Here is an 11,954-nt window from a genome sequence, read left to right on the forward strand (position 1 = left end):
TAAACATCACATGCAATCAAATAATAGTGACATGATATGGCCAATATCATATAGCTCCTTTGATCTCCATCTTGGGGCTCCATGATCATCTTGTCACCGGCATGACACCATGATCTCCATCATCGTGTCTCCATGAAGTTGCTCGCCAACCATTACTTCTACTACTACGGCTAACACGTTTAGCAATAAAGTAAAGTAATTTACATGGCGTTTCTCAAGGACACGCAGGTCATACAAAAATAAAGACAACTCCTATGGCTCCTGCCGGTTGTCATACTCATCGACATGCAAGTCGTGATTCCTATTACATGAACATGATCTCATACATCACATATATATCATTCATCATTCATCACAACTTTGGCCATATCACATCACAAAACACTTGCTGCAAAAACAAGTTAGACGTCCTCTAATTGTTGTTGCAAGTTTTATGTGGCTGCAATAGGGTTCTAGCAAGAACGTTTTCTTACCTACGTAAAAGCCACAACGTGATTTGTCAACTTCTATTTACCCTTCATAAGGACCATTTTCGTCGAATCCGCTCCAATTAAAGTGGGAGAGACAGACACCCGCCAGCCACCTTATGCAACTACTGCATGTCAGTCGGTGAAACCGATCTCACGTAAGCGTATGTGTAAGGTTGGTCCGGGCCGCTTCATCCCACAATACCATTGAAGCAAAATAAGACTAGTAGCGGCAAGAAAGTTGACAACATCTACGCCCACAACAAATTGTGTTCTACTCGTGCAAAGGGAACTACGCATAGACCTAGCTCATGATGCCACTGTTGGGGAACGTTGCAAAAAACAAAGATTTTCCTACGGTTTCACCAAGATCCATCTATGAGTTCATCTAGCAACGACTGATCGGATGCATCTACATACCTTTGTAGATCGCGAGCGGAAGCATTCACTAGAACGTGGATGATGGAGTCGTACTCGCCGTGATCCAAATCACCGATGACCAAGTGCCGAACGGATGGCACCTCCGCGTTCAACACACGTACGGAGCGGATGATGTCTCCTCCTTCTTGATCCAGCAAGGGGGAAGGAGAGGTTGATGAAGATCCAGCAGCACGACGGCGTGGTGGTGGATGCAGCAGTCACCGCAGCAGGGCTTCGCCGAGCTTCTACGAGAGAGAGAGGTGTCGCAGGGGAGAGGGAGGCGTCAGAGCTTCAGGGTGCGGCTGCCCCTCCCTCCCTCCCTTTATATAGGCCCCCTAGGGGGCGCCGGCCCTGGAGATCCAATCTCCCAAGGGGGGCGGCAGCCAGGGGGGTGGAGTACCCCCCAAGGCAAGTGGGGCGCCCCCCCACCCCTAGGGTTTCAACCCTAGGCGCAGGGGTTGGGCCAAGGGGGGCGCACCAGCCCACTATGGGCTGGTTCCCCTTCCCACTTCAGCCCATGGGGCCCTCTGGGATGGGTGGCCCCACCCGGTGGACCCCCGGGACCCATCCGGTGGTCCCGGTACAATACCGGTGACCCCCGAGTCTTTCCCGATGGCCGAAACTGCACTTCCTATATATAATTCTTCACCTCCGGACCATTTCGGAACTCCTTGTGATGTCCGGGATCTCATCCGGGACTCTGAACAACTTTTGTATTATTGCATACTCATATCTTTACAACCCTAGCGTCACCGAACCTTAAGTGTGTAGACCCTACGGGTTCGGGAGACATGCAGACACGACCGAGACGCCTCTCCGGCCAATAACCAACAGCGGGATCTGGATACCCATGTTGGCTCCCACATACTCCTCGATGATCTCATCGGATGAACCACGATGTCGAGGATTCAATCAATCCCGTATTCAATTCCCTTTGTCAATCGGTATTTTACTTGCCCGAGATTCGATCATCGGTATCCCAATACCTCGTTCAATCTCGTTACCGGCAAGTCACTTTACTCGTACCGTAATGCATGATCCCGTGATCAAACACTTTGATTACATTGAGCTCATTATGATGATGCATTACCGAGTGGGCCCAGTGATACCTCTGTCATACGGAGTGACAAATCCCAGTCTCGATCCGTGTCAACCCAACAGACAATTTCGGAGATACCGGTAGTATACCATTATAGTCACCCAATTACGTTGTGATGTTTGGTACACCCAAAGCACTCCTATGGTATCCGGGAGTTACACGATCTCATGGTCTAAGGAAAAGATACTTGACATTGGAAAAGCTCTAGCAAACGAACTATACGATCTTGCGCTATGCTCAGGATTGGGTCTTGTCCATCACATCATTCTCCTAATGATGTGATCTCGTTATCAACGACATCCAATGCCCATAGTCAGGAAACCATGACTATCAGTTGATCAACGAGCTAGCCAACTAGAGGCTTACTAGGGACATGTTGGTGTCTATGTATTCACACATGTATTATGATTTCTGGATAACACAATTATAGCATGAATAAAAGACAATTATGATGAACAAGGAAATATAATAATAATCCTTTTATTATTGCCTCTAGGGCATATTTTCAACAGAAAGACCACTCTGTTAGGTTCTCCAAGGTTGACAATATGGTGATGGTGCGTGTAGCCATCTCACACGAAGTCCATGGCCTAGTCAGTTATGCGGGGTTCATCCCATAGGTCGGTGGCAAGAAATAGTCTACAGAGTTTAGTTAGTGCAACTTTGTTTGTCTGTAGTAAGTACTATTGTTCAGTACTTGATTTGTGTTTGTGAATCCTGTATTGTTTATTAGTACTGCCGCTTTTGGTGTGTGGTCAGTCCTGAGAACGGTCTATGTTAATGTCTGTCCACTCAATTCAGTCTGTATATTTTGAACTATCCAGATCATATTTTTGTGAGGACGGTTTATCAATTATGGTTACACTCCAATATCTGTATGCATTGCAGGGTTTATCGCACCCACCAGGATTTCCAGTCCCCTAGATGTTCGGTCCATACGATTTGTCACGACCTTTGGACTGTCCTGCTTGTGGGAGTAGGCAGGGCCCCTGCATGCCACGCGTAGTTGGACGATCAATCTTCTGTTTAGTACTTCAACATAGTGATTTCCTGGTAAGGATTCGCTCGTGTCACATCAAGTAAATCTTATTGATTTACTGTCTAAATCTTATTGATTTAATGTCATGTTTTCTTTCTTTTCCTGCAATTTTACGATGCAGGTATTGCCATGTGACATTCATCACAGAATAAACCGTTTGGTTTGCTCTACGATGGCTTTTTTGCAGGTTTCACTTCTTATGTCGTGTCAGTAACGAAGGCACTGTCCATCACTTATACTACTAGAAAAAATTGGATCAGTCTATTGTCTGAGTACAAGCTGAATCCCTATGATGAACTGCAGTTTGGTTTAACAAAAATGCCACAATTAGTCCTTCTCGCGTTTAAAAGAAATGAAGAAAAAACTGGATCACGGTCATGGATCCTAGTCAAGTTAGAAAGCTGATCATAGCAGACAAGACACGATCACCGCTGTCTCGCACAGATCGAGCACCGGCAGTTGCTCTAGCACTGGCAGCGGCAGCAGCTCAGTCTGATCCAGCTGAGGATTGGGCACCGACCGCGTCAGCGGATCAGTCTGATCTACCGGAGGATCGGGCATCGACACCGGCACCTGCTCCGACACCGGCACCAGCTCTACAAGGAGCACCATCTCCGGCAGCGGCAGCGGCTTCAGCACCCGCACCAACACTTGCACTTGCATCTGCTCCGGCCCGTGCAGTTGCACCGGCAACAGACTAGGCTGTAGTTCGCACTTCATATACCAAAGTCCTTACAAAAACCGACATGTCCACCTTCTTGGTAAGCATTGGCCGCCCAAGTGCTTCGTTCCTTTTTCTTTCCATGTTGTTTTACATGATTCACTGTGTTGATCTAACTGTTTGGGTATGTCTTCTTGTTTGCAAACAGAGAATTCCTAGAGCAACAAGGGAGTCGTTCAACAATCCGGGCGACCGCGGCCAAGTTTCTCTTACCATGTGCAGCCTTGGTGTGAATGAACCTGCTCAATATACCGTAAGTACAAAGGATGGTCGCATGATGATTGATGCTAAAGGATGGTCAAGGTTCAAATCTAAATCATATCTTGCGGTAGGGGATGATGTCAAAATCAAACTTTCTCAGCAAGGAGAGCTGGCCCAAATGAACTTTGAAATTCTTCAGTAGCAGCACGCAACTGCCGAACTGATCTATCCTCCGAGAGATTTTGATGTAATAATCTGGCATGGTGAAACAAGTGTCCTGTGTGTATAAGTAGTACGAAAGTATTATTTATCACATGGTATATCGTTGATAGAATTGCAACTCTGATTGCTGGTTAGGAAATGTCATTCGATTTCATTCCAACAGCTGCCGTGCTTTATTCAATTTTGTGTATTCGCCTTGCGACAACATCTAAAACCAGCGCCGTACCGATTGCTTGCAATATGAAAAGCGCTGAGGTAGAACACATGGGCCCCGAAACATGCAGGGCCGGCCTACGACCCAAAGTCCAGAACCGTGAGCTTATCTGAGTATTATATTCTCAGCTGAACCCCCATAATGCCCGTGCGTTGCAGAGTATAGTTCTCTGTCAAAAAATATATTTATGTTATGTGTAACTAGTTACTCCTGTCTTTCTACTTCCTTTCCCTGATATGTGGGGCAACCGGCAACGGGGTCCATGTGTCATATGCACAAATTAGAGTGCACAACTTCACGGTAGACACACCCCGGTCATAGCACCGCAGTAATGCCCAATGAGCCGTCAAATCACAACCCCCCTTTCCAGCTTTAGCAGTAAGCTGGACGGACGAAGCGGCAATATTTCACTGGGCCTGAATCCCCTTCTCCCTCGTCTGCTTGTTCAGAGAAAACCCCCTCTCGGCGATTGCATAGGGTTTTCTCATGGAGAACCAGGTACGAATTCTTCATCCTTCCCCGATAAACCCAAGTCCCTTGGTCGCAGGTAATTCTAGGATGGCAACCGCCGCCGTTGATGCATTTTTCTTCCTACTGAATCTAGTGTGTTTCATTTGCAATGCCCAAAGTGCGAGTACCCTACAGGTTTCTGCGCCCTCGGCGAGACGCCACACTTGTTCCTTCTCATCCTAACACAGCATTGTGAAACGCGCACAGTATGTTCCTAGAATCCTCTTTTCTATCCGGGAGGGTGGGGGTTTTTTGAACATGCTGTGTTCTCATATTATTTTTCCTGCAGTGTATTATTTGCTCTGCCAGAACACATGTACTCAAGATGCTCGGCCTTGCCATAGCTGAATACACTAGTTTAATGGTCACAGTGAAGACAAGCCATGGATATAAGTTCCGAGTTGGGTTCATGAACCAAGAAGATCACTGCTTTTTTTATGGCCGAACTTGGATAAACTTTCTCAAGTGTTACGGACTGAAAGTTGGCGCACGAATGTTGATGGAAATAGCAGAACCTGGTCTCATCTTCACTGCGATCTTCCACCCCGACGTCATTCCAATTGTTCATCCATGTTAGTTTTGTATCTGGTTCTTGCTTGTTGCCTCGATTACTTCTTAATCCACCTATTCTGTCTAACTAATCACAATTTAACTTTAAAAGTAGCAACGAATCTCTCACGAAGATGCTACTTCTAACTAATATTTTCTTATAATTGGTGGAACGTGTAGGTTTTTTCAGAGTTAAGCAGTCTGCTCGTTTGTTACTCTGTAATAACTCGGCTGTTACTAATGGCACTGAAGTTGACTGGATCGACATCCACAAGTTTCTACACTCCATTGATCGTCTTGAGGTCCTTGTGGGGCGTTTCAATGGTGGAAGGCCACGTGGGATATGTGTGCCACTGCAGCACTCGTTGAACAGGTCCAACTGTGTCGAGAAACTTATGGTACGAGCTCTTTTCTGTTATATATGTTGTTCATAAACTATTGCTTATACACAGTTTTACAGCTGTGATCTTCTCGAAACAGGAACTGCTGAGTTCTATTGTTCCTATACATATGCCTGACCATGGTCGGGTCAGACTTGCGCTTGGTCACAACATGATGTTTATGTCGACCTCTACTCAATTCCCCTTGGAGGTGAAAAGATACTTATTCATGGGTGGTCTCAAATAATGAAGGCCCGTCCATCTTGGAGAATAGGACAGAAGATTATGTTCATGCTTTTCCATGGCTCTAAAGCGAATATCCTGTTTATTGACCATGTTGCGAGATGAAGCCGCTTTCAGAAGGTTGTGGATGCGCCGGGTGGTGCCTGGGCCTTGTCCTTGTGCTTGGCAACCTCACCCTTGGTTAACTGTAGGCAAAGTAGCACTGTTCGAGGCGTGCTTTGTACGGTTGAACCTGTATAAGTACTCATACTGCTTTCAGCTTTGGTTGTTAAGTGCCCCTGGTGGTTTCAGTTAAGGTTGTTAAGTACTCCTGCTGCTTTTACAGTCTGTCGTGTTTCTTCAGTCATGTCTTCATCCAGCCGCCAAGACCAAACCAGCGCCGACGGGGCCGCCTGCTTCCGCCTCCCACGGCTGGCTGCGCCTCAGCGCACGCATCGCCGCCCCACTGTCTCCTAAATTGTTAACGCCGACGTCCTCCGCGCGCTTTGGTGCGCTCGCCGCGGCGCCGCCCTCTCGTGTTGTCAACATGGTCAACAAACAACAGGAATCGGCAGAAGTACGTGGAGAGGATGACAGTAGGGGCCCACCACATCAGCGTATGGAAAAATAAAATGCTTCCTCCTAGTGTTTTCCTGACATCTGGGACCCACGACATTGTGAGCGTATATAGTCAATAGACAAGAGAACATCACAAGATCGGCTGACACCTAGGACGTAGCTACTCGAGCAATATTTTTTTGTTTGGTATTGTTGAGACGGAGCAGGGTTTGAACTAGGCTGTGGTCCGTCTAGCCCGGGCTTATATTTTATGTTCACCATGTGACCAGCCCCAGCTATTTTTTCTTTGTGAAAATGAGCCCAGTTTATTTTTTTTGAAGAATACCCAATCCAGGCCTACTTATTTTTCAACACCCTGATGGGCTGCAACTCTTTCAAGACGCCTGCAAATCTTGAAAGTAATATGAAATGGGTTGTAAATATAAAAACAGATGACAAATTGGCAATTACTTTATAAAATCTGAATTTTATCACATTTTCAGATTCCTATTTCACTGGGCATTAACCTAATTTAAATATATCTTCAAAGTAATTTAAATCTGGCTGCACATTTCGGTATTAAAAATAGTTTGGAACCCACAGAAATATGCGAAATTGGCCCGGGCCAACCAAAGAAAAACGACTGCAATAAATTGCATAAGAAGTTTCCATGAGCTATATATAAATTATTAAAAAAAGAGGGAGTGGTCTGACTTGTGGGCCTGTTTAGTTGACGTGTATGCAAGATTTTTTAGTTATTATATACGTCAACAAACGATTCTAGCAGACGTAACCGTTGGATGTCAATCCAACGGCCGTCGTGTTTCTTCAATCTCTGATCTTCTTGCTCCAGCCGCCAAAGCAGCGCCGGCGGGACCGCCTACTCCCGCCTCCCATGGCTGGCTGTGCTGCCGCGCAGGCCTCAGCGCCCCCTACTACTCCCACCGCTGGCCAGGGCATCCCTCTACTCTCCCACACCCCCTGTTATTCTGTGGCGACGGCAGCCTCACACCTCAGCCGAACCGGTGAACACTCGTACTCGTCTCCGCGTGGGCATCCACTGCCGCATCTTCCCCGGCTCCGCATCGTCCCCTTCCGATGCCTCGCCGTCGTCCACCGCCGTGGTGCTCTCGGCGAGGCGTGGTCAAAGTGGTCAACGACCGACTTCCATCAGAAGAGTACTGTACGTGGAGAGGCTGACAGCTGGGTCCACGGCAGCCGCAAGGAAGTGCCTCCTTATTACGTGGAAAATAATTATTCCTCCACCTGACAGCAGGGACCCATCGGACGGGCCACCAGTATTTTGCGAAAAAATCGTTTCCCCCTGACTGCTGGGACCCACCGGACGGGCCACCATATTTTGCGAAAAAAATGTTCCCCCCGCTGTCAGCTCGGACCCACCGGAAGTGCCTCCTTATTACGCACAAAAAAATGAATACTCCCCCGGCTAGCTAGGACCCACCTTGGTGGGAGGCTGACTTGTGGGCCTACTAAGTTGACGGGGACGAAGGGCTTTGTCAACTTAGTCAATATGAACGATAGTAGCTCAAGTGACCGTACGATGTCCATCCAACGGCCGTAGTGCTTCTTCGACCTCTGGTCTTCTTGCTCTAGCCGCCCAAAGCAGCGCCGGTCGTGCCGCATGCTCCTGCCTTCCGTGGCTGGCTGTGTTGCCGCGGAGGCCTCACAGCCCCCTACTATTCCCACCGCTAGCCAAGCCCTGCGGCGACGGCAGCCTCACACCGCAGCTGAACTAGTGAACCCTCGTACTCCTCTCCGCGCGCGGGGGCTTCCACTGCCGCGTCTTCCCCGGCTCCCCGTCGTCCCCTTCCTAGGCCTCGCCGTCGTCCACCGCCTTGGTGCTCTCGGCGCGATGTGGTCAACGATGTCAAGGAACGACATCCATCGGATGTGGACTGTACGTGGAGAGGCTGACAACTGGGTCCATGGCCGCTGTCGGTGTCAAAACCGGCGGATCTCAGGTAGGGGGTCCCGAACTGTGTGTGTAGGCGGATGGTAACAGGAGACAAGGGACACAATGTTTTACCCAGGTTCGGGCCCTCTTGATGGAGGTAAAACCCTACGTCCTGCTTGATTAATATTGATGATATGGGTAGTACAAGAGTAGATCTACCACGAGATCAAGGAGGCTAAACCCTAGAAGCTAGCCTATGGTATGATTGTTGTATGTTCTATGTTGTCCTATGGACTAAAGTCCTCCAGTTTATATAGACACCGGAGAGGGTTAGGGTTACACAAAGTCGGTTACGATGGTAGGAGATCTAAATATCCGCATCGCCAAGCTTGCCTTCCACGCCAAGGAAAGTCCATTTCGGACACGGGATGAAGTCTTCAATCTTGTATCTTCATAGTCCAGGAGTCCGGCGGAAGATATAGTCCGACCATCCGGACACCCCCTAATCCAGGACTCCCTCAGTAGCCCCCGAACCAGGCTTCAATGACGACGAGTCCGGCGCGCAGATTGTCTTCGGCATTGCAAGGCGGGTTCTCCTCCACTTTCCATGTACCTGTTGAATATTTTTTGTGAATGCAGTGCTCCTTGGCTTCTACGCCCAATAAAGGCCGCCTTCCACGTGTCAAATGAATACGAAAAGTCTGGGTGTTTTTACATTCACAGCCCTAGCCGCGTAAATAAGCCACCCATTTAAAGAGATGGGGATTTAGATCCAAACCACACCTTCTCCCTTCCGCGAGTAGTCATCAGAGCGCATCCAGCAAAGGTCCATTCCATCATGGCCAGCCGTCGCAACTCCTCCTCTCGCTCTTCCAGTCCTCAGCCTAGAGACTGGGAGAGGTGCTCCATCCCGCATAGCGAGCTAGTATCGCTTCAGACCAAGGGATTCCTCCCTCCGGCCTATATGGTCCCGGTCCGAGCCGGACTCGCCACCTATAATGGCGGAGGGCAAGCAGAGAGCGCCCCCAATCCCTCCAAAGGAGAGCGGGTGTGCCTCGTCCCTTATCTAATAAGAGGACTTGGATTTCTAGTTCATCCGTTTCTCCGGGGGCTTCTGGAGTTCTATGGCCTCCAGCTGCACAACCTCACGCCCGCCTCTATATTGCATATCGCGGGCTTCGTTGCCCTTTGCGAGCTGTTCTTGGGTGTCAAGGCTCATTTCGTGCTGTGGAAGAGGCTGTTCTGCCTGGTGCCCCGTTCTCAGGAGGGGTCAATATATCAAGTGGGCGGAGCCGAAGTGTGGCGCATCGCCGGGACCGGATATCTATCCGGAACTCCAAAGAAGGCGTCCGAGGACTGGCCTTCAGAATGGTTCTATATAGAGGATGTCCCCCTGCCGGATCCTGTTCGGATCGGCCTCCCTGAATTCAACAGTGCTCCGCTGAAGAAACGCCTAAGCTGGCGTCCACGGAGCTCTCAGAGCACTAGTAGAAAACGGACCTTTAAAACCGGTTTGTAAGGGCCTTTAGTGCCGGTTATGGAACCGGTACTAAAGTTTCGGCACTAAAGGCCCCCCCTTTAGTACCGGTTCGGCACGAACCGACGCAAAAGTACGCAAAAGTGCCACCACGTGGCGTGAGCTCGCGCTGGTACGTGGTGTAAGGCTTTTTTTAATTTTTTTTTTGAAAATTTTGGAAATAAAATTTGATTTTTTTTATTTTTAATTTTTCTGAATTATTTGATGATTTAGTCTCTAATCACCTCTCTTAACTGCTCAAGTGTGGATCACTCATTCCAAAACATCTAACTTCCCGACCGGTCACCCATCCCTCTCACTACTCCAACCCGAGCACGCTTAACTTTCAGGTTCTATTCTCCTTCGTTTCCGAGTCTGCACTTGTTGTTTTCCTGACAATAGTAAGATGTCCATCCTATTAACCCTCATGAGTTTAGCTTGAGCATGAAGTCACACATTTCACCGTTTGAGTTTGAAACTATTATTCTAAAGAACAGTAATTATTTAGTAACGCTAATATTTCTTGAATAAGTTTGACCATAGTTTGAACATAGTTTGACCAGATTTGACCAAAATTCAAAAAATTGAAATAATTATTTAGTAACACTAATATTCTTTAATAATTATGTAGTAACACTAATATTTCTTGAATAAGTAATTTGACCATAGTTTGACCACAGTTTGACCAGATTTGAACAAAATTCAAAAAAACTAAGATACTTATTTAGTAACACTAATATTATTGCGTAATTATTTAGTAACACTCTATATTTCTTGAATCAGCTGTTTGACCGGTTTGACAAGATTTAACCAAAATTCAAAAAACATAAATTAGAGCATATCTTTTTTTCCTTTTACAATTTGTCATTTGAAAAATTGTCCTAAACCCTAAACCTGGGACTTAAAACATCGGAAACTCTATGCTAAACAGTAAAAACTAAGGGTTTAGACCATAAAACCTAACCCTAAATGCTGAAATCTAAACCCTAGCACTAAACGCTAAAAACGTCCAAAAAAACGTCTAAAACACCCAAAAACTCTATTTTCCCTTTGGAATTTTGTGATTTTAAAAAATTGTCGAAACGGAAAACTGGTCAAATTTGAAAACTCTATTTTCCCTTTAGGATTTGTCTAAAACGCCCAAAAACTCTATTTTCCCTTTAGGATTTTAAAAACAGTAATTATTTCGTAACTCTATTTTCAGCGGATCAATCTTTTTGTTCTGCAAATTTTGATATATTATATGTATTTTTCTGAATTAGGATGATTTAGTTATGATTTTTTCAAGTTTGAAAATTGCCCTATAGTGCCAGTTTGTGTCTCCAACCGGTACTATAGGTCAGACCCCGTTAGTACCGGTTCGTGGCATGAACCGGTACTAAAGGTTAGACCTTTAGTACCGGTTCGTGCCACGAACCGGTACTAAAGGTGATCGTGGGGCCCCGGCCTGATGCCAGCCTGCCACCACCCCTTTAGTACCGGTTCGTGCCACGAACCGGTACTAAAGGTTCAACACGAACCGGCATTAATGCAAATCCGTTCGAACCGGCACTAATGGTACCATTAGTACCGGGCCAAAATCAAACCGGCACTAATGTGCTTCACATTTGACCCTTTTCTACTAGTGGAGAGAAAGTGACAGGGACGTCCTTTACCTGATGGGCCGGATAAGACTATTGGCTCATTCCGGACTAACCATGATCGGAGTCATGGCCGTATGCATCATGCGGGGGGTGCAGCCGCTTCAGTATAGAAGCCACCCCATGTGGGACTTCAACGGGGAGGATGACGCCACCTGTCACGGACGTAAGGGGCCGGACTCGGCTGCCGTTCTGATAAAGATCTTGTCCACTTTGTATAAGGGAGAAGAGGAGGAATTCCTCCGCGTCAACCCTCAGGGTGGATTTGCTATGTACAATCC

This window comes from Triticum urartu, chromosome 2A, assembly GCF_056163025.1.
Source record: "Triticum urartu cultivar PI428250 chromosome 2A, HENAU_Tu73, whole genome shotgun sequence".
In the NCBI taxonomy this organism is placed as follows: Eukaryota; Viridiplantae; Streptophyta; class Magnoliopsida; order Poales; family Poaceae; genus Triticum; species Triticum urartu.